A 19,950-nucleotide genomic window follows, 5' to 3' on the forward strand; every position below is an offset into this window, starting at 1 on the left:
TAGAAATTTATCCATTTCTTCTAGGTTGTCAAATTTGTTGGTGTATGACTGTCTGCAGTATTCTCTTATTATTGTTTATATTTCTGTAGTATCTGTTGTATTATTTCCTCTTTCATTTGTTTTATTTGTGTCCTTTTTTTCTTGGTGATTCTAACTAAAGGTCTGCCAATTTTGTTTACCTTTTCAAAAGACCAGCTCTTAGTTTCATTCATCTTTTCATCTCTGTTTCATTTATTTATGCTCTGATCTTTGTTATTTCCTTCCCACAGTAAAAGATATTTTAAAGTTAACAGATCACTTGCAACTACAGTGCCTTATAGCATGTTTCTATCCTTCCTCGGCAAGCATGTAGGATTACCAGAATTAGCATTTTAAGTGTCAGGTCCAAGAATTAGACTGTCAATCTCTACGTCACATCTTTGACACAATCATTCATTTTCCTCTTTTGTTGAGAGCTGCTGACTTGACAGTGTCTTCTTTGGGCATCTCCATCTAATCCACTTGCTTTAGAAATCCACACCCTTGTCTGTCAAATAATCTAGTACACAACATTACCCTACAACCTAGGCCCTGAATAAATGCCATTGTAAAGCGTGCCCTTACCAGATGGTGACTGCTAAAATTTTTATCACATTCTTCAAAATGACTTTCAAAGAATCATTTTGTGAAACAAGTTGAACATTATCTACAAAGTTTTCATTGTGTTTCTGGGAACTGTGTACTTGTTCTCACTAACCATTCTGTCAGGTGAGCTCAGCTGGGTTAGTTTCTGCAAAGGCAAAAGTTTTGCAGGTTTCCTCTCACTGTGGCCGTTGGTTCTGTACACACAGCTTCTCAGCTTAGTGAGGAGGGGCACAGGTTCCCACTGTGTATCCCCTTGATTCAAACCAGACAGAAAAGTCAGTTTCTCAGGCATCAATTTCCTCGTGGCAAATGAGGGAGTTCACTACACGGTCCCTTACTTCCTTCATGGGTCTAAATCCTGCATCTCTGTGATTGTGACCATGACTCCAAAAGGACACCTTGATAATCATCAACCCAGCTCATGATCTTAGAGGCTCCGCAGCTTCCAGAGCCTTCTCTTACAACCTACCTCATAGAAGCTTCATAACACCTCCATGAGGCAGGCAGCACTGGCAATTTTATCCTCACTTTGCTAATATTGGCCCTGAGCCTCAGAGAGTGACTTGCCCAAGGCATCACAGCCATGAATAAGCAAGACCTTGACTCAAAAACCAACCTAGAGGGGGAAATGGGGTAGGAAGGAATAAATTTGGGAGTATATTTGCAAACGGTAGCCACTATATATAAAAATGGATTTAAAAATTCTTCTATATAGCACAGGGAACTATATTCAATATCTTATAATAACCTTTAATGGAAAAGAACGTGAAAATGAATATATGTACGTATATGTATGACTGGGACATTGTGCTGTACACCAGAAATTGTCACACTGTAACTGACTATACTTCAATTTAAAAAAAAAAAAAAAAAAAAACCCTAGTTTTAAAGTCCCAGTCTGGTGCCCTTTCTACTACACAGTAATGTTCCTCATAAAGTTTCTATAAACTGCCACTAAATTAATTGTTAAGAAATTCTCATTCTCTACTATACACTTCTCTATAAACTAATCTGGATAGTATCACATGCAGGTGTCATCATTCTGAGATTTGTGTCCTGGAAAGTTAACATTATTTCCCTTAGGAAAGCTGACAGTCCAGTACTGACATTTTTGTGGACTACAAAGGCTGCAATATCCGAGGCTCTGTCATGAGCATTTTCTTGCTCAAAGGCTCCAGAAGCCAGTCTTTGTGAAACCAAGGGATGCACTTAAATAGCTGATACCAGAAGGTAGAGGGTCTAGAAAAGAAGTACAGGGCCGCTGGGAACTCCTCCCTGGGAGTATCAGAAAAGGCGTATTAGCTTCCCGGGGGTGCCGGAACAAAATTCCACAGACTCGGGGGTTTCAAATAACAAAAACTTCCCCGCTCAGTTTTGAAGGCCAAAGGCTAAAATTGGTGTCAGCAGGGCTGTGCTCCCTCTGAAGGTTCCAGAGAAGACGACTTCCTTGCCTGTTCCCTCTCCTGGTGGCTCCGGGCTCTCCTTGGTTCATGGCAGCACAACTCCAATCTCCGCCTCTATCTTCACATGGCCTTTTCTCCTGCATGATTTCATTTCAAGACCCTTAACTGTTTAAGATTTGCAGATACTAACTACCATATACAAAATAGATAAACGACAAGTTTCCAGTGTATACAGGAAACTATATTCAGTATCTTGCAATAGCTTACAATGAAAAAGAATATGAAAAGGAATATACATATGTACATGTATGATTGAAACATTATGTTGTACACCAGAAATTGACACATTGTAAGCTGAATACGCTTCAATTTAAAAAACAAACCTTAACTAATATATCTGCAAAGACTCTATTTAACTAAATTACATATGCAAAGACCCCCTGTTAAGATTTTGACATCTACAACAGAGAGGAAAGATATCCTAAGAGGATTCAGGATCAAAGATATGGAAGAAGGCAAGTCCTGGGTATCCAAGAGGAGAGAGACACCCAAGTGGAGCTGTAAGGAAGTTGGAAGGATGCTGTGTTGGTCTGCTCAGGCTGCCCTAATAAAATGCCAGACTAGTGACTTCAACAAGGGACATTTATTTTCTCAGAGTTCTGTAATCTAGACATCCAAGATTAAGGGGCCATCAGGGTTGGCTTCTGGTGAGACTGCTCTTCCTGGCTCGCAGACAGCCACCCTCTCGAGGTATCCTCACATGGCCTCTCTTCTGTGTGTGCACAGAGCTCTCTGGTGTCTCTTCCTCTTCTTATAAGGACAAGAGTTCTCTTGGATTAGGGCCCCATCTGTATGACCTCACTTAACCTTAATTATCCCCCTAAAGGCCCTGTCAACCAAAGACAAATACACTGAGGGTTAAGGCTTTAACATATGAATCTAGGGGAACACAATTCAGCCCACAACAGATGATCTGAGGCCAAATCAAGATGAATCAGGACTACTAACAAGCCCAAGGGGTTTGACCTCTGTGCCGACGATGGTAGGAAGACGCTGTATCTTGAAAGTGGTTATGGAAAACGTTTTCAAGAGAGGCACCATCCTTTTTCATTTTCCTGGTCCATAAACTAAGAGCTATTTTCTAGGAGCCCTTCCAGACTAATAGACCGTGATTACTGACTGCATTTTAGAAGATTAGTCTCTTAGAATGTCTTGCTCTCTCTCATATATGGCCTATGAAGCAATTATGTCACCAAAAAATAGATAATTTTAAGGACCACTGTTTTCTATTCTTAAAAGGTTAATGATTGAGTAGCTTCCACCAAGAGCTCCAAGATCCTGCTAGTTCTTAATGTCAATCAGACATTAAGACAGAGTAAGACGTACCTGGGAGATAAAAAAAGACGACCAATAACTCTGGTATGGTTGGCTTGCACCACAAGAATATCTGGGAACATTTTTCCAAGGCCTTACTCTTATCTAGTTTCCAAAAGAAATCGTGGTCTTTTTAAACTCCCTGCTCAGTAAAACATGAACTGATGAGGAACACTGAATTCCATAGGGCCGGAGCTGGCAAGGTGCTTCTAAAATCACTCATTTTTGACTCTTTCACATCACAGACAAGGACACTAAAGCCCTGAGATGTGCAGTGAGGGGCCTGAGCTCCCAGAGGCACTTATTTGAGATGCTACTTGACACAGACAAGACACAAGTTTCAGAGGTCCGACCTGTGAAAATTGAAACTACTCTAAAATTTAGCCGGAGGGGTGCAAGAGGGGTGTAGCTCAGTGGTAGAGCACATGCTTATTTAGCATGCCCAAGGTCCTGGGTTCAATTCCCAGTACCCTATTTAAAAAAAAAATACACAAATTAATTATTTAAATTAAAAAGTAATAATAATAAAAAAAAAACTTAGCCAACATCACATAGTGTGGGGTATGTCCCAGCCATTGTTTGAAGTCACTGTTGCACACTGAGGGGGCACAGGAAGCACCTGGGGGGCTTGTCAGAATGCAGAATCGGATTCGGCAGGTCTGGGCTGGGGCCTGCATTACTGACCAGCCCCCCAGGCCCTGCTGATCATGCTGGTCTGAATATGACACAGAGCAGCAAGGTTCCAAGTGCTCTGTAAACATGAACTCTCATTTCCCAAAATAAGCCCGTTACTGTCACAGGTCCAGGTACCGTACAGGTACTGCTACCACTGCGATTCGACAGAGGAGGAAACTAAGACGCAGTTAAATGACTTGCCTTGAGTCAGATGGTGGGGAAGGGCCACAGCCAGGATCTGCACCCAGAGGGCCAAACTCTAGCCTGTGCCCTTAACTACTCCCTCACCCTGAGGTTCTCAAAAGCAACCCAAGATCATCCCCGGGCTTATACAGGTTGACCTTGAGGGCTGAGTCATTAGGACTGTATTTTATTTTACTTTATTATTTTTTAATTGAAGTATAGTCAGTTACAATGTGTCAATTTCTAGTGTGCAGCATAATGTCTTAGTCATGCATATATATACATATATTCATTTTCATATTCATTTCATTAAAGGTTATTACAAGATATTCAATATAGTTCCCTAGGACTGTATTTTAAATATGTAGCCATTAAAATAATAATCACAAAAACTAGGAGAGAAAAAGTGATGGAAGTGCTCATGATAAAACATTAAGTAAAAATATCAGAATACAAAATATATCAGCCTAGGCCAGGCCCTCTGATTACCTGGCCCCATCATTCAAGTAAGTACAAGCCAACTCATTCATGCAAGAGCAGGAAAGGTCTTCCCTTCTCTTTTGCTTCCCTCTCCCAAAAACCATCTCAAGGGAGACTTCACTCTTGCCCCGAATCCCCAAGAAGCACTAGAGAAAGTGGGGCCTTGAGGGAAAAGAGGCTTCAGAGAGAACAAGTCACAGTACGTGGGAGGAAGCCAGCCTGTGGCTCCTGGCATCCACAACTTTCTTTTAGTCATTCAACACATATCTACTGAGAACTTGTGCCTCATACCATACTAGGTGTTAGGACATGAAACACAAAAGCCCCTGCCCTCAAGATTACATTCTAGTAGGAGAGGCTGACAATAAAAAAATAAGCATAATAAATAAGCGTATTATATACAGCATGTTAATAGATGAGAAGTGTTACAGAGGAAAAACGGAGCTCGGGAGTGCTGGGGGCAGCAGACTGCAGGAGTAACTAGGGTCATCAGGAAGAAGCGATACTGGAGAAAGGGCTTGAAATGAAGCCCGTTAAGTACACACAAGTCCAGGGAAGAACGTTCCAGGCAGATGAAACATCAGGTACAAAGACCCAGGTGGAAACAGATCCCACCTGGAATGTCTGAGGAAAATCAGAGGCCACGGAACTGCAGTGAAGGAGTAGTAGGAGAGGACGTCAGAGAGGTCATGGGTAGGGGAAAGGGCAGGCCTTACAGTGCCCTGTAGGCCTTGGTAAGAACTTCTGCCTTGACTTGGAGGGAAATGGGGAGTCACTGAGGGTTTGGAGCAGAGAAGTGACATGATCTGATGATGTACTGAAGAACTGAGCTGGCTGCTCTCGGGAGGGATGATTGCAGAGAACGGGGACAGAAGCCTGGAGACCAGTTACCAGGCCACCACACTACCCCACGCAAAGGGGCTGGTGGTGGATCAGACTAAAGTGGTAACAGTGAGGTCGTGAGAAGTGGTAATAAATTCTGGATCTCATGATTTCCCCAAGAGTGAGATGTAGAAGGGGAGGGGAAGAGAGGAGTCAGGGATGTTTCCTGCACTTCGAAGGATGAAGCTGTCCTTAACTGATACGCAGAAGACTCTGAGAGACATGAACTTGAAGGAAAGATCCACGGATTCAGACATGTGAAGACGTAGAGACACGGAAGAGGTGGCTGGCTGTGTGAGGCTGGAATTCAGGGACAGATGAGGACCGGAGACGTCCAGGTGGGAGCTGTCAGTGTAGAAAGCCAGGAGCCCAGATGAGGCTTCCAAGGGAGTGAGTCAAGTTGAGGAGTGAGTCAAGTCGAGAAGAACAGGGGTTCTGAGGTCCCAGCCTGCATGTGTCCACGGAGAAAGGAGGAGGCAGCAAGCGTCTGGGAAGAAGTGGCCAGGGACACAGGAGGAAAACCAGGCAACTGTGACATCCTGGAAGTCAAGAGAAGAAAGTGTTTGCTAGAAGAGAGAAGAATGAAGGGGGTCAACGCTGCAGAAAGGTCAAGTAAGATGCAGGCGGAGGCTGAGCTTTAAATTTAGCAAAGTGGAGGCCACGGGCAACCTTTGCGAGCAGTTTCAGGGGAGTGAGGAGAGGAATCTCTTTATCTACCAAAAGGATAGGAAATCCTCAATGATAAGAAAAGGAAAGGGGCTCAGTGCCTGGCACGAAGCCTTCAGGGAGGGAAAGAGGAAGAAGTAAGAACCTTTGGCATTGAAGGGACCGACTCGTGTGTCAGCCAACGTAGAGCTGTTCTGTGTGTGCATAAGCCTTTATTTTCTCATGACTCAACAGATTATGCTGCTAACTTACTGACTCTTTGTTCTCCCTTCAACTTGGTCCTGAATAAAGCTTAATCTTTTAAGTGGAAGAGAAAAAAAATCAAAGGTCACCTACCAGCAATTAAGCCATCGCTCACATGAAACCTGGACTTAATTCATTACAAGAAAGGGAGGCTTGCCACATTCTCCTCCCACTTGAGAGTCATTGTTCCAACAATGGATTTTTGCTTTCACTATTGCTGCCGCACCTTTGGAACAATATTGGGAAACCCACGCTGTTCTTTCTCAACATTCAGTCCAAAGAGGCCAGAGTTCTGCGTTCAAGGCCAAACTGGCTCATCACGATCACACACTCCGTCTCCCGTACAATCATCCCCGATCCCTGTATTCCTGCCAAGGCACCCATTCAGAAGTGTCTTTTTCCTCCTCATACAAACCCATATGGGGAAGGGAGAAGCGACGTTATACTTCAACCTATCAGAACAATGTCTTGTTGATTCAAAAATGGGAGATCGCCTCAAAAATTCCAACTCATCAGCAATGACCAAATGCTTACTTCACCAGTTGAACCAGAAGATGCAATATTTTTCTAGGAAAGTACCTCAGACATTAACATTATCCTCTGCTTAGTTTCAACTTGATGGAAAGAACTATCATTAACTTCTAGGACTAAAAAGTAAGAAAATTTCAGTGAAACCTCATTATTTCAGATCCAACTGCTTTGAAAATAACAGTAATTAAAACTTGATTGAAGATTACTTTTGTAGCAATTTGAAAAGGGAACAGTGCAAAGAAAATTAATAACATAAACAGTGTTCAGGAAAGATATCTAACCTGCTTAAGACATAATGTGTGTCAAATATTATCTAACTGTTAGAGGAGACCTATCTGTACACTATTGGTACAAGAAAGGCAGTACATACACTTACATATGATGGATATGTGGTCATGAGTTAACTACATCATTCCCACCGTTTCTGTCAACTTAAGGTTTTATCATAATTACTGATGCACATAAGCACACGGGTGTGCGCGCGCGCACACACCCCTGCAACCACGCAAGTATATACAAACAACTTACCAACCCACACATTTTATCTGCCAATGCCCACACCCCGCCAGCAAGTAGGTTTCCCAGATAAAATTAAATAACCGAACTTTTTTTTTGTCCACAGTAACAGCTCCCTCTATCCCTGAGTCTTAAATGGACTTCTCCCCAAACTGCTTTTTCACAATTATATAACTGCAATTTTAGGAGTGTAAAATTAAAAGGAAAAAAAATGTTATTTCTTGGCTAAGAAATAACCTATAAAAGAGATCTGCCTTTTCTCCATGCCTGAAGATTTCATCACAGAGCAGAAAGGATCAGATTCTGTGCTTAATACATCAAGATTCATCTACTAAACTTAAAATAAATAAGACGCTTTCTTAAAATATTATTTTTAGATGGGTTGTATAAGCAAGCGGCAAAAGATGAAAACTGAAGGCAGTCCTTCACAAGATGTAAGTCTGAGAGGCGTGTGTTAGGAATGTCATCAGCCCAAGACCAGCAGATGATGAAATCTGACAGATTGGCTGGCATGATTTCCCCAATTCTGGGTGCTTGTCTCATGCAATCTGCTCCCACGGGGCTGAGCCATTGCCTGGTTCTAAAAACACCAACCACACACTCACCACCTCCAATCCTGGAAACTGAAGAGCTCTACACTGCAGTAAACATTTGTTCTCTGAAGTTTTCTTTACTAAACTTTCAGGACTCAGACTGACCACATGTGAAGAGTGTACCAAATGCACAACATTCAGGAAATTTCCCCCGCTGCTATCCACAACAGTCCAAAACCATTTGTTCAACAAACATCTCTTGAGCACCTGCTGTGTCCCAGGCCCTGCGGCAGCTACTAACCATGGGAAGCTAAATCAGAGACCCGTTCTCCCTTAAAGGAGGTGGATGTAAATGTGAAAAAATGTCACGAGTGTGATACCAACAGTGCAACAGGAGAAAAAGAAGGTGGCACGATCCGGTTGGAGAGAAACCACACTGGAGAGATGATATCTGAGCTGGGTTCATAAGGATGAGGAGGTGGTGGCTGACGAAGGAGGGCAGAGTGAGTGTTCCCGACACAGCAAAGCCCTGAGACCTCTTTGGGGAAGCAATGACCTAGAACAAGGGAGAGAGCCTGGAGGAGATGGGGCTGGAATGACAGGCTGGGCAGGACAGGGTCTTAATGCCTTGCTTCTATTTTATACAGAAACAACAAGGAACCATGAATGCTCTTGGGTCAAGAAAGAACAATCAATCAAGTTACCTAAAGATAATCATGGTAGTTTGGAGGATGCATTGAAATGGGGTGAGGAAATCAGGACCTGAAGTGGACCTGGGGACGTGCAAAGAGAGAGGAGGCAAGAGGTATTCCCGAGATAAGACGGGCAGGACTCAGGGACCTCTGGGTGTCAGAGATGAAGGAGGGAAGGGAGCACGGATGAATCCAGTGATCCCAATGACAGTGACAGATGAGACAGACATCAACAGATGACCCAACAGTGGGAAAGCAGGAGGAGGAGCACGTTTTGGGGAGGATGTCTGCTCAGCACTGGCTGTTCAGCGGGCTGCCTAAGCATGGTGGGTCGGGGAGGAGGCAGGGCTGAACAGGTGGTGGGGGTCAGGCAACGCTAAGGCCAGGTGTCAGTGATTCTGGTTAAGGTCAGCCAGTCTGAAAACACGTGATAGAGACAAGAGAGAGACAGTGGCCCCAAAGCAAATGGATGTGACAGAATGATCTGGATGTTGATATATTACAGCTACTTGTATGGAAGAGCTTAATCCTACTGGATAGTGTGGATCTCAGATGCAGGCATCTGCAGTTGGCTAACACAGGCGCCACTCCCAATCTTCTTCTTCCTAAAGTCAGGTCTTCATTTTCCCAGTGTCTCTTTTGGAGGTAGCAGTGCAGCAATACGGGCACTCTGCTGGGAGCCTCTGGGAAAACCCGCTCCTCTGATCAAAGAAACAGAAGTGCTTGGTGCATCCCCTTGTCTGCCTTGAGCAAGGACGTGATGCCTAGAGGTTCTTGGAGCCAGCCTGTCACCCATGGGATGACAAAAAGCCAATACATGAATGATGGGGAGGTGAAAAGACAGAACACTGTCCAGCCCTGGACTCTTAGAAAACTTTTAGGCAAGAACCAAGAACAAGCAGTATCATGAGATGGGAACGAGGCTACAGATGAGGCCAAGAAGAGGGACATGCATTCTAAGGAAAGGTTGAGGATAGAAATGGTTCCCTGCTGTTTCCCCAGCACAACGCCTGGTACACAGTGGGCACACACCACACATTTGCTGAATCTATTGCTTGGAGAGAAAACAATCGGAGCCACTCTATTGGCCTGAGCACTTTTTCCAGGTCCGCTGGCAGGAGCAGCTCTGAAGGCCTTCCGACTCAGGAGCTCTACACCCCTAACGCTGTGAAGGACAGTCTCGCTTTCAGAGACCCACAGCTCTAAAACCACCCAGGACTCTTTAGGGGACAAAAGTCATCTTGCAAGGGGATGTCTACTCAGCCTGACTCAGAGGAAAGCCATGGACCCATCAGGATCTTTGATCATCTGATCTTTCAAGCCTGACAAGACAGGAGTCTCAGAATACCTGACTAGGGGTCGGTTTTGTCTGTGATGACCAACTCCAAAGGCAGGAAAGTGGGCATCGGACAAGAAAGGACGAGCCAGCTTCACACTTCCAGGGGAAGCCATCGTGTGAGGTGGGGCTGCTTCAGCGAGCTTTCTGGGTGGAGAAAGACGGCCCAGCAGCTGGAGAAGGCCCACGGCTGGAAGAAACTTGCCACCTGAAACGTGTCCATAGAATTTCGCACAAAACCTCACAGCCTCCTAATTTTACTGCAGCTTTTTTTCCCCCTGGATCCTCCCTCCCTCCACCACCCATCCCTGCATGGCTCCTCCCTGCACAAATTCAAGAAGGAAAATAAATCTAATGACTGTATATGGTCTTTTTACAAAGAGTAGCAACCCCCCCATACATATACATATATATATACACACATATATATGAAATACACACATATAATAGAATCACATGGAGAAGAAAATAAAATTAAATTGCCATCAAGCAGTGAAGGCCTCTGCAGCAAGTGGGCCCTGCTATGTTTCCAACATTGAGACGAAATTTTCTATCATTTGAGTAACACCTAAATGTTATACCTTAAGGAAGAATGACATTTTCAAATGTTAGTTTTGTACCTGTAATTCCAAGAGGGTCCTACCAAATTATTGGAGAAGTCAAATCTACTTTTCAATAAACCAAGTATGAACTCCAGTTAAAACTGCGTTTAACACTCCAGTGGCCTCAGCACACGTGACGTAGCGGAGGAAGCCCTAACAAGATACAGCGCCACCTACTGACCACACACTAAAAATACAGTCTTACTGTCCATTTTAGCGTATTCAGGCTGACAAGCTGTATGGCATTAAGGCGTTATAATTTATTTCATACGAATTGACCTTTAACATTTTTCCAGATTTTACTGAAGCAAAAAGGGGGATAAAAAATTATAAAACACTGGCAAGGTATTTTGCCTCATTTCATTCTTGTAATGTTCTTTCTTATCACCTCTACTGTAAGAAATTTTGTGAAATATTTACATTCACTCACTGGTTCATTAAATACCTGTTTATTGGGCACCGACATGTGTTACCATTACGTGATAAACAAGACCGACCTGGTTCCTTGTCCTCTTAAGATTATAATATTTTTAGAACCTGACCGTTTCTCATTACCTCCACCATAAGCAGCTTGGTCAAAACCACCTGGATTATTCCAAAAGCCTCCTCCCTGGTCACCCTACCTTCTCTCTTCTGCCCCCACGTCTCTTCACAACAGAGTATAGAGGGAGCCCTGAACCTGAGTCAGATGAGGAGCCTGCTTTGGTCTTAACGCCCAAAGCTTCCATCTCATCCAGTGTAAAATCCAGAGTCATTACTGCATGAGATCCAGCATCGCCTCTCTCCATCTCTAACCTCTCCAAACCCGTCAGCCACACCAGCCACACCATCCTCTCTGTTCATTCTCAAACTTGAGGCCTCAGGGCCTCTGCACTTGCTAGTCCCACTGCCTGAATGCTCTTCCCTCAGGCACTTACATGACTCACTCCCTCAATGCCTTAACTCAAATAGCCCCTCTCGACCATGTCTCATGAAACTACAAGACCCCACCCTTCCTGGTTGGCAGCCCTCATCCTCCCTGCCCCGTTTTACCTTCCTCTGAAGTACCTGTCACCGTCTGACACCCTCCCTACATGCAAGTATTTGCCCGTTTGCTGTTGTCTCCCTCAACTAGACTCTGAGCTCCAAGAGGGCAGGGCCCTTGCTTTGTTTACTGCAGAGTCTCCAGCGCCTGAAACAGCGTATGTCCTACATTTGCTGAATAAAAGCCCTCTTCTCCTGGGTCTCTCTCTCCAGGACCCCGGTTCCTGAGGATGGGGAACGCGCCAAATGTGGGATGCCTGGGATGCCCTCACACTGACCCTCAGGACCGGGACAAGGAAGAGCTTTCCCTCCGTATGTCTGGGGGTTAGGGCTGGGGTCATGTGCATAGAACTCGCGCAGTCCTGCCAGGCTTCACGCTGGGCTCTGCGCTCAGAGGGCCCTGTGCTTGGTTTAACGCTCTGTGGTTGCCAACGTGAAGTTCCTAATAGTTATTGAACAAGGAGACCTACATTTTCTTCTTGCACTGGACCTCACAAAACTATGTAGCCAGCCCTGTTTTGAGGATCTGGGGTAAGAGATGTCTCAGGAAAATAGCACACGTAGACCAGCCACTGAAAGGTGGACAGTTCTCACAATGCAGGACCCTTCCGGCAGGTAATGGCCACCAGCTCTTCCATCAGCTTGGTCCCTGAGACATACGGGATCTTCGCTCTCTTCAGACAAGGACAACTAAACCCTTCGGTGAGTCATGGGACTGTTCCCAGCAGTTCTCTCCTCAGCACCTTCCTCACCCCCAGATCCCTCTCCCACCAGGCCACAAGCTGGAATTCCCCACCACCGGGGTCAGTGTCAGCAACTGGCAAGAGAGGCCAGAGCGTGTTCACACAGATAAAATCATAAAAGCAACTCCTGCAGAGCTTATATTTAAAACAAACAGAAGAGCTCCACTCCAGGGGGGAAAGGAGATTGTTTGTGGTGTCAGCTTAGAGGCTGATGGGAGGGGAGAAAGGGTACCGAGCCCAGGAAAGAGCAGATGCTTACGGGTACCTGGTGCGAAGCAGGAGCGGGTACGTAATCATAGGGAAGGCATGTAAGATGCCTCCGAAGACTTTGTCTCAGCTCAAGAAGCCAACAAATGGCTCCTCGTGCCGTCCTGGTCCTGGCAAGAGACGTGGCCGGGCAGCCGGCGTTCCAGCTGACCCCTGCTGGCTCCCGAAGGAAACGTCTGTGTGCTCAGAGCTGGCAAAACCTAGCGGGGTTTTTCCAGAATGACGGATGCACACACAACAAGCCAGATTCCTGGGAGTGGGGGAGGTGGTTAAGACATGGGGAGGAAACACTCTCAGACCTCTGAACAGAGTACTTACCTAGTGATCCCAGTAGAAACATAAAAAAGGAACAGAGCAGCTCACATTTTTAGAGGGGGCTAGAATGGTACCACGGCATCATCTCTTTGGATCCCTTAAGTACTGACTAGAAGGCTGCAGTTTGCAATCGTTGAAGAGAAAAAAGAGGCACTTTTAAGATACTTTGCCTCAGTTTTCTCCTCTCCTCCCTCCCTGAGTGAAGGCAGTCATGAGAAGTAGCCAGATAAAAAAGGCTTTTACCTTCAAAGCAGTTACTAGTAAATTCTTTAACCAGCCCCTAGCCACATCAAACATAAGGTGAAAATTAGATTTCATCTTTATTAGATCCAAAGGAATTTATCTGAAAAGAATTCCGCAGAAAACTGTTTAAAACTTTTTAGTATGGAACAAGAAAATGTACGTAACCTTTTCTACAACACAGGGATTCATTTTTGTCTCCTTCCTCAAGTTTTCTAAAAAGTCTTGCCTCATTTCCATCTGAAAAACAATTTGATCAATACAAATTGGCATTTCTCACTCCAAAAAAACTTTAATAAACAAAGGCATAAAGATTTGTGTTTCTAGGACAAGACCTGTTTTTAAATATATTGGGTAGACTAGCAAGTCTATACCTACCAAAAATCCATCCTCCCATCAATAGTATAAATATACACCAGAAACTTTGTGATGTTTCCTTTTAAATTTCCCTCCTTCATGAGCTGTAGTGATTATATTCAATCTAGCTGTATCCCTTCCAATGCTTCTGCAATGCTCACTTACAGATCCAATCAATCAACCTGGCCTTATTAGGTGCTTACCAGATATTCAACAAAAGTACAATTCAGGCCTGAAACTAACACAATATTGTAAATCAACTATACTTCAACTTAAAAAAAAAGTGCCTTTCAGACTCTGTCCTTAAATTTATAATACAGAGAGAACACAATTACATAATCAACAATGTGGTACAACTACTTTGAGAATTCAAGGGAAAAAAGCCTGGGGTAGATGGAGTTTAGCGGATGAAAACAGACTTGAATTTGTTCTTGAAGGATGGAGAGGATTCAGATGAGGAAAAGGAAAAGGAAAAAAGAGAAATGAGTGGTGTGGGGGAAATCTTTCAGAGAAAGACCCATAGAGACAAAAACAAAAACACAGGAGAGAGATGTTTGAGGCCCAAACTTTGAATATTAAACCATGTTTACATCAAGGTGAAGATAAACTATGCCTTTCCTCAGGTTTAAAAAAAAAAAAAATTAAAAGCAACATCTAACAGAGCAAAAGACAAGGTCCTGGGTTCAATCCCCAGTACCTACATTTAAAAAAAATTTTTTGTTTTTAAAGAGCAAAGGAAGTTCTTGTGACAGGGGAGGCTTCTAGCAATGTTTGGAGATATCTTTTGTTAGGAAGTCTCACTTTTTGTCAGGAAGTCTCACTTTTCACACTCCTGTGAAACAGAAAGTAAGCAAGCCAGAGGCAAAAACCCCAGGGAGAACTGGTGAAGTGACAGGCGACTCACCTCGGGCTCCCTGAGATAAGCAGGCTGTGGTACAGGATAATCTCACTTCTTAGTGGTAGTGGTTCTCAAACTTTAGGGAATATAAGGTATACCTGAGTACTCTCCAAAATGCGGTCGCAGGCCCCACCCCCACCCCTCAAGACGCTGATTCAGGCGACCTGACTAGGGGATGGGGTGGGGTTAACAATCTGCATTTTAAACACCACCACCCCCAGGCAGGTGGTTCTGATGCAGGGGATGCTAGGACCACCCGCTGTAGCACCCTGTAAACTGCCTCCCAAACCGTCAGTGAACTCCGATGCAAATCCACAAGTTTCGGGTTTAGTTCGGTAGGACAGCGGGCGCTTCTGGCATCCAGCTTTGGAACAATGTCTGACACAAATGAGCTTATTTACAAAACAAAAACACTCACAGACATAGAGAACAAAACTTATTAGGTAAAGGGGGTGGGAAGGGATAAATCGGAAGTTCAAAATTTGCAGATACTAACTACTATATACAATACTAACTACTATATATAAAATAGATAAACAAGTTTATACTGTAGAGCACAGGGGACTATATTCAATATCTTGTAATAACCTGTAATGAAAAAGACTATGAAAAGGAGTGTATGTATCTGTACGACTGAAACATTATGCTGTACTGCAGAAATGGACACAACATTGTAAACTGTACTCCAATTAAAAAAAGAATGCAAAAAACGAACAAAAAATAATGCCTGAGCTGCTTCCACTTCTGTTGTAATCTTCACCTAGAGGTATTCAATGTTCACATCAAGAAAGAAGAATGTGAGAGATGCTATTATGAACTGAATGTTTGTATACCCCCAAATTCAAACATTGAAGTCCTAACCCCTCAACATGATAGTCTTTGCAGGTGAGGTCTTTGAGAAGTAACTAGGTTTAGATGAGATCAAGAAAGCAGGACCCCCGTGATAGAATTACTTACCTTCTGAGAAGAGAAAGGGCATCCAAAGCTCTTTCCCTGTCTCTCTGCCCTGTGAGGACACAGCAAGATGGCAGCCATCTGCAAGCCAAGACAGCCCTCACCGGAAACTGAATCTGCCAGAACCTTGATCTTGGACTTGCCAGCCTCCAGAACTGTGAGCAATCAATGTCTATAATGTAAGCCACCAGTCTAGGTGTTTTGTTATAGCAGCACAAGCTAAGACAGATGCCCCATTTCAAAACTGAAGAGTTGGGGATCTGCTATGAAAAGTGGCCAACACACTCTCCTTGCTTGGCCCTGCAATAAACCTTTCTCTGCTAAAAAAAAAAAAAAGAAAAAAAGAAAAAAGTGGCCAAAAAACAGGTTCCCCCACGTCTTTCCTTTTCCCAGCACAATCTGTGTCAGGGGAAACAGACAAAGCTTAAGCAAACAGGTTTTTGTTAAAATATGAATCATCTTGGACCTCAGCCGAATTTATAACTGGAACTAAGTCTGGCCATTTTTGTTAAGCGTTGGTTATAAATACAAAAGGCAGAAACCTTTGACTTTCTAGATGGAAGAGCAGACTGTAACAGCTATGGCAGTTCCTGTGGTTAACTGGAACCAATGATGATGGATTTGGGGTGGGGAGACAGGACGCCACATAGGATGCCACGAGCACAGGCTGCCTGAACCAACTCACTCATTTAACAAAGGCTTTCTGAGTGCCTATCATGTGCCAGGCTAGAAGGTTCCAGCTAGGGACAAAACTGGCCACGTTCTCCCCATGTTCTGATAGGGAAAGAGAGAAGATAGTTTCAAGTGGTAATAAGAGAAAAGACACTGAGAACTGGGAAAGAGAGTGACTGGGAGGTAGGGAGTAGCTACTTTAGACAGGATGGTCGAGGAAATGTCTCTGGGGGGCTGACATTTAAGCTAAGACCGAAATGTCGAGAAGAAGCCAGGCTATAAAAACCCAGGGAAAGAACAGGCGATGAATGGAGCTTGGCATGTTTGAGAAGCAGGAAAAAGGCCAGTGTGGCTGGACCACATGAACGAGAGGGAAGAGAAGCCGGGAAAGTAACCAGGATCCCAACGGGCAGACACATCACTGCTGCTGGGAACAGTTCCACAGTTAACACCCCTGGAGGCACATCTTTGGTTTTGTGGGTGATTGCCAGGCTCTGCCTTACACACGGACCCAGTAAAGTAACAGATCTGTCAGGCTGATGATTTCAAGCTTGGGAAGCCCTCCTCTCCCCCCACCCCTCTTCTCCTATTCAAGATGCCTGACATTACATCTAAAGGCAGGCTCAAAGCTCTGGCTTTGAAGCCAGACAACCCAGGCTTTAGGTTCACCTCTGTCACTTTTTAGCTGAGCCCTGTTCTTCACATCTGTAAAATGGGGGTAAAACGAATACCTTACTCATAGGGCCGCTGTGGGCGCTAAACGAGACAACACATGTAAATCATTTACTATGGCAGCCGACACAGAATAGTAAGTGCATACAAATGCTAGTCTTCTCCAAGAAGCTTCATTTCATTTCTCTAATTTAAGACGTTGATGCAAGTTCAACAGAAAATCTCTCTGGAAAAGTCATGCTGTAAATTGTTATTAGTCATTTGCACTTTAGTGTGAGTGAGTTTACAATTCTTTCTCCAAAGCCCACAAAGTTGGATGAAAGAGAGAGAATATGAATGAGTGAAATTCCAGATCTCAGAGGAACCAAAGGAAGGAAGAGAAAACTAGATGGGTGAGGGGGCCTACAGCCTCTGAAATCTTCAGTGTTTACATCCTTTAAAAACTATTTATAAAATAAAAGAATCAAGCCTTTACTTTGCCTTTCCAGGACAAACTGCATTTCATGGTAACCAAACGTTAATGAGAAAAGTTTCTCTTTAGTATTCTATCTAAGCCATAAGAAGTTATGATAGAATTAAATATTACCATTAGCAACCTCTTACGAGCCAGTGGGTCAAGGTAATGACCATCCAGGGCTGCTCACGTAACAGAGAAGCAAGCATTTTGCGTCTCCTGATCACAGTGTACATGCCATCACTCAGGAGGTATTTCTACCTTAAACTCAAGTCCAGACCTTTACTCTACTAGTTTTATGGAAATACAGAGAAGACCGAGGAACAGATCAAATATCAAGGGGAAGCAATCGGCAAAACCCAGGCTATGAAAAACCCTCTTGGATAAATTACTCAGTTTCTTCAACAAATAAATTGCAAGGAAAAATAAAGAACATGAGGTGAAAACTGTCGATTAAAAAGAAGATTTAAGAGGCACCTTGACATATGGACTTACCAAAAGATCCTAATTCAAACACATCAGCTGTAAAATTAAAAGCTTATGATAAAAATCAGTGAAACTTGACTGGATATGTGATAATATTAAGGAATTACTGGTCAATTTTTAGGTGTGATAATGGTACTATGGTTACTTTTTAAAGAGTCCTTATCTTTTAGAAATATATAGTGACATACTTACATGTTTGTTTATAGATATTTATAAATACATATACACATGTGAAATATGTATAGTATCTGAGATGGGAGGGTTTTTTAAGAATAACACAAAAATTACACATACTCAAAATCAGAATGATCTAAAAATAATTTTCTAATGGTCCTTAAGGTTACTGTTTCCCACACACATTTCACTGGTAACCAAGGGCTCTACGAATTAGAGGCATTCAAAAGCTTCAGACACGGGGCATACTAACTAATAATGATGATGACTAACATTTCTAGATAATCTATACATCGACTAAAACCAGTTCAGGAACATGCCCCAGCCAGGAAACTGATGCCGTCGCACTAAATGGAAAAAAAAAGACGACGAAGACAAGACAAGAGTCACTCACCATGAGTTACATTTCTGTCTCCCCCAGCTCACTGTGCGCTGAAGTTCAGGGAGCCACGTTTTATTCACTTTCCTCTTCCGGGGTCCTAGCAGGAAGCCTCGTACTTAGCAACATAACAGATGATTAAGTGAGGAAGAAGGTAAAACCCGGAGATACAGTGCGAGGGAAGCAGGGAACAGGAAGCTGAAGCCAATCAGCTTGGGCTCAATCTGGAAGAAAACCACACAAGAAAACTAAGAAAATTAGCAACCAAGGGATGTGTTTTACGACTTTAAACTGGTTGACTCTTTCCTACCCCATGAGCCAGGCACCCTCTGGTGAGTCCGGAACTCAAGGACCTTGAAGGAAACCACACTTATACCCACAGGGGGCAGCAAAGAGCTACCGTCCTAAGAGAAGCGGAAACCACATCAGCAAAGTGGGGCCCCAGCACTTCCTGCTGGGAACCTCCAGCCTTTTCCAACTGTTTACCTCTTTAACTAGGCAGAGAAAAAGTCTATAAGGAGATTTTTGGAGGAATGTTGAAAAGCATGAAATCAGCAATGTGAAAGGAATAAACATAACTGCGACAGAGTGATAGGGGATAAGGCAGAGTATCCCATGTGGAAAGATTTTCGTATCAACATCCTGAAAACCTACTTACCTAAACCTCAGTTCCAGATCATACTGCAGTTTCTCTCTCAGTGCATGTGTACCGCCACGTAACTGCATTTCAAAGCCGAATTCTTAGCACCGCCCTAACTCAGCAAAATTATCTAAAAGCACTTTGTGTCAGTTTGTTACTGGTGGTCTCCTCCCTGGATTCCTTGACGCGTTCTCCAGCCAAGACCGTAAGGGGCAAACACAAAAACCTTATGACGAGGCGCTGAGGCCTTGGGAATAAACCAGTGTGCAACAGGCTAACCACAGAGCGGCTTACGCACAGAACTTGCAGCAAGCCCTTCCGGAGTGGGACCGGTGGTGCGGGCTCCGGTTTGGAGCTGGGCACAGGGGTTGGGAGCAAGCGGCAATATCACTCCCGACGTCCTCTGCAGAAATGCACTTTCCCTTCTTCATCTCTGGTGCGCCGGCGCAATCTCTTCTTGCTTATTGTGATGTTAGTCGTGAACTTTAAGAAGCAGGTCACGCGCCTTGATTTTACTCTTTCCCTTTATCCCGCCTTCATTTTCCACAGCCTGGACGTAGAAGTGTCAGAGTCAAAGAGAAAAAAATGAGACAGCTCAACCACAAAGACGTGACAATCTTCGGAAAAACGGCGAGACGAAGCCTGCACTTACACTGGAGTTCCAGAACCTTCCAGCGGCTTGGTTATTTCTCTCCTTGGGTGGGAGCTGATTGGTGGGTTCTTATGCAAATGAGGGGTACTGAGAGGTAAGTTTTGATTGGTGGGTATACTGAACGTGAAAGGGGCGTGTCTGAAAGAGAGAGGGGCAGGGATGAACGTTCTCCGCCCATAGTCCTCACTCAGGTCCGGGGGACGGCAGTTGTTATGCAGATGAGGTATGCTGAAGGATGAATGCTGATTGGTGGGTTTTGCAGAAGGCGGAACTTGTTGCTTGCG

General features: G+C 44.0%; 1 long non-coding RNA gene across 2 annotated transcripts in view; it reads right to left on the minus strand.

The window, feature by feature from the left end:
• LOC116660521 overlaps nucleotides 1–19,673 on the minus strand; it is a 135,363-nt gene extending 115,690 nt beyond the window's left edge. For both annotated transcript variants that reach the window (XR_004316101.1, XR_004316100.1), the window contains exons 1-2: nucleotides 19,033–19,673; nucleotides 18,390–18,598 (exon numbers count right to left, since the gene is read on the minus strand). This is a non-coding gene — a long non-coding RNA (uncharacterized LOC116660521). The remainder of the gene's footprint in view (nucleotides 1–18,389; nucleotides 18,599–19,032) is intronic.
• Nucleotides 19,674–19,950: the final 277 nt, after the last annotated feature.

Source organism: Camelus ferus, chromosome 29 (assembly GCF_009834535.1).
Source record: "Camelus ferus isolate YT-003-E chromosome 29, BCGSAC_Cfer_1.0, whole genome shotgun sequence".
Taxonomy (NCBI): domain Eukaryota; kingdom Metazoa; phylum Chordata; class Mammalia; order Artiodactyla; family Camelidae; genus Camelus; species Camelus ferus.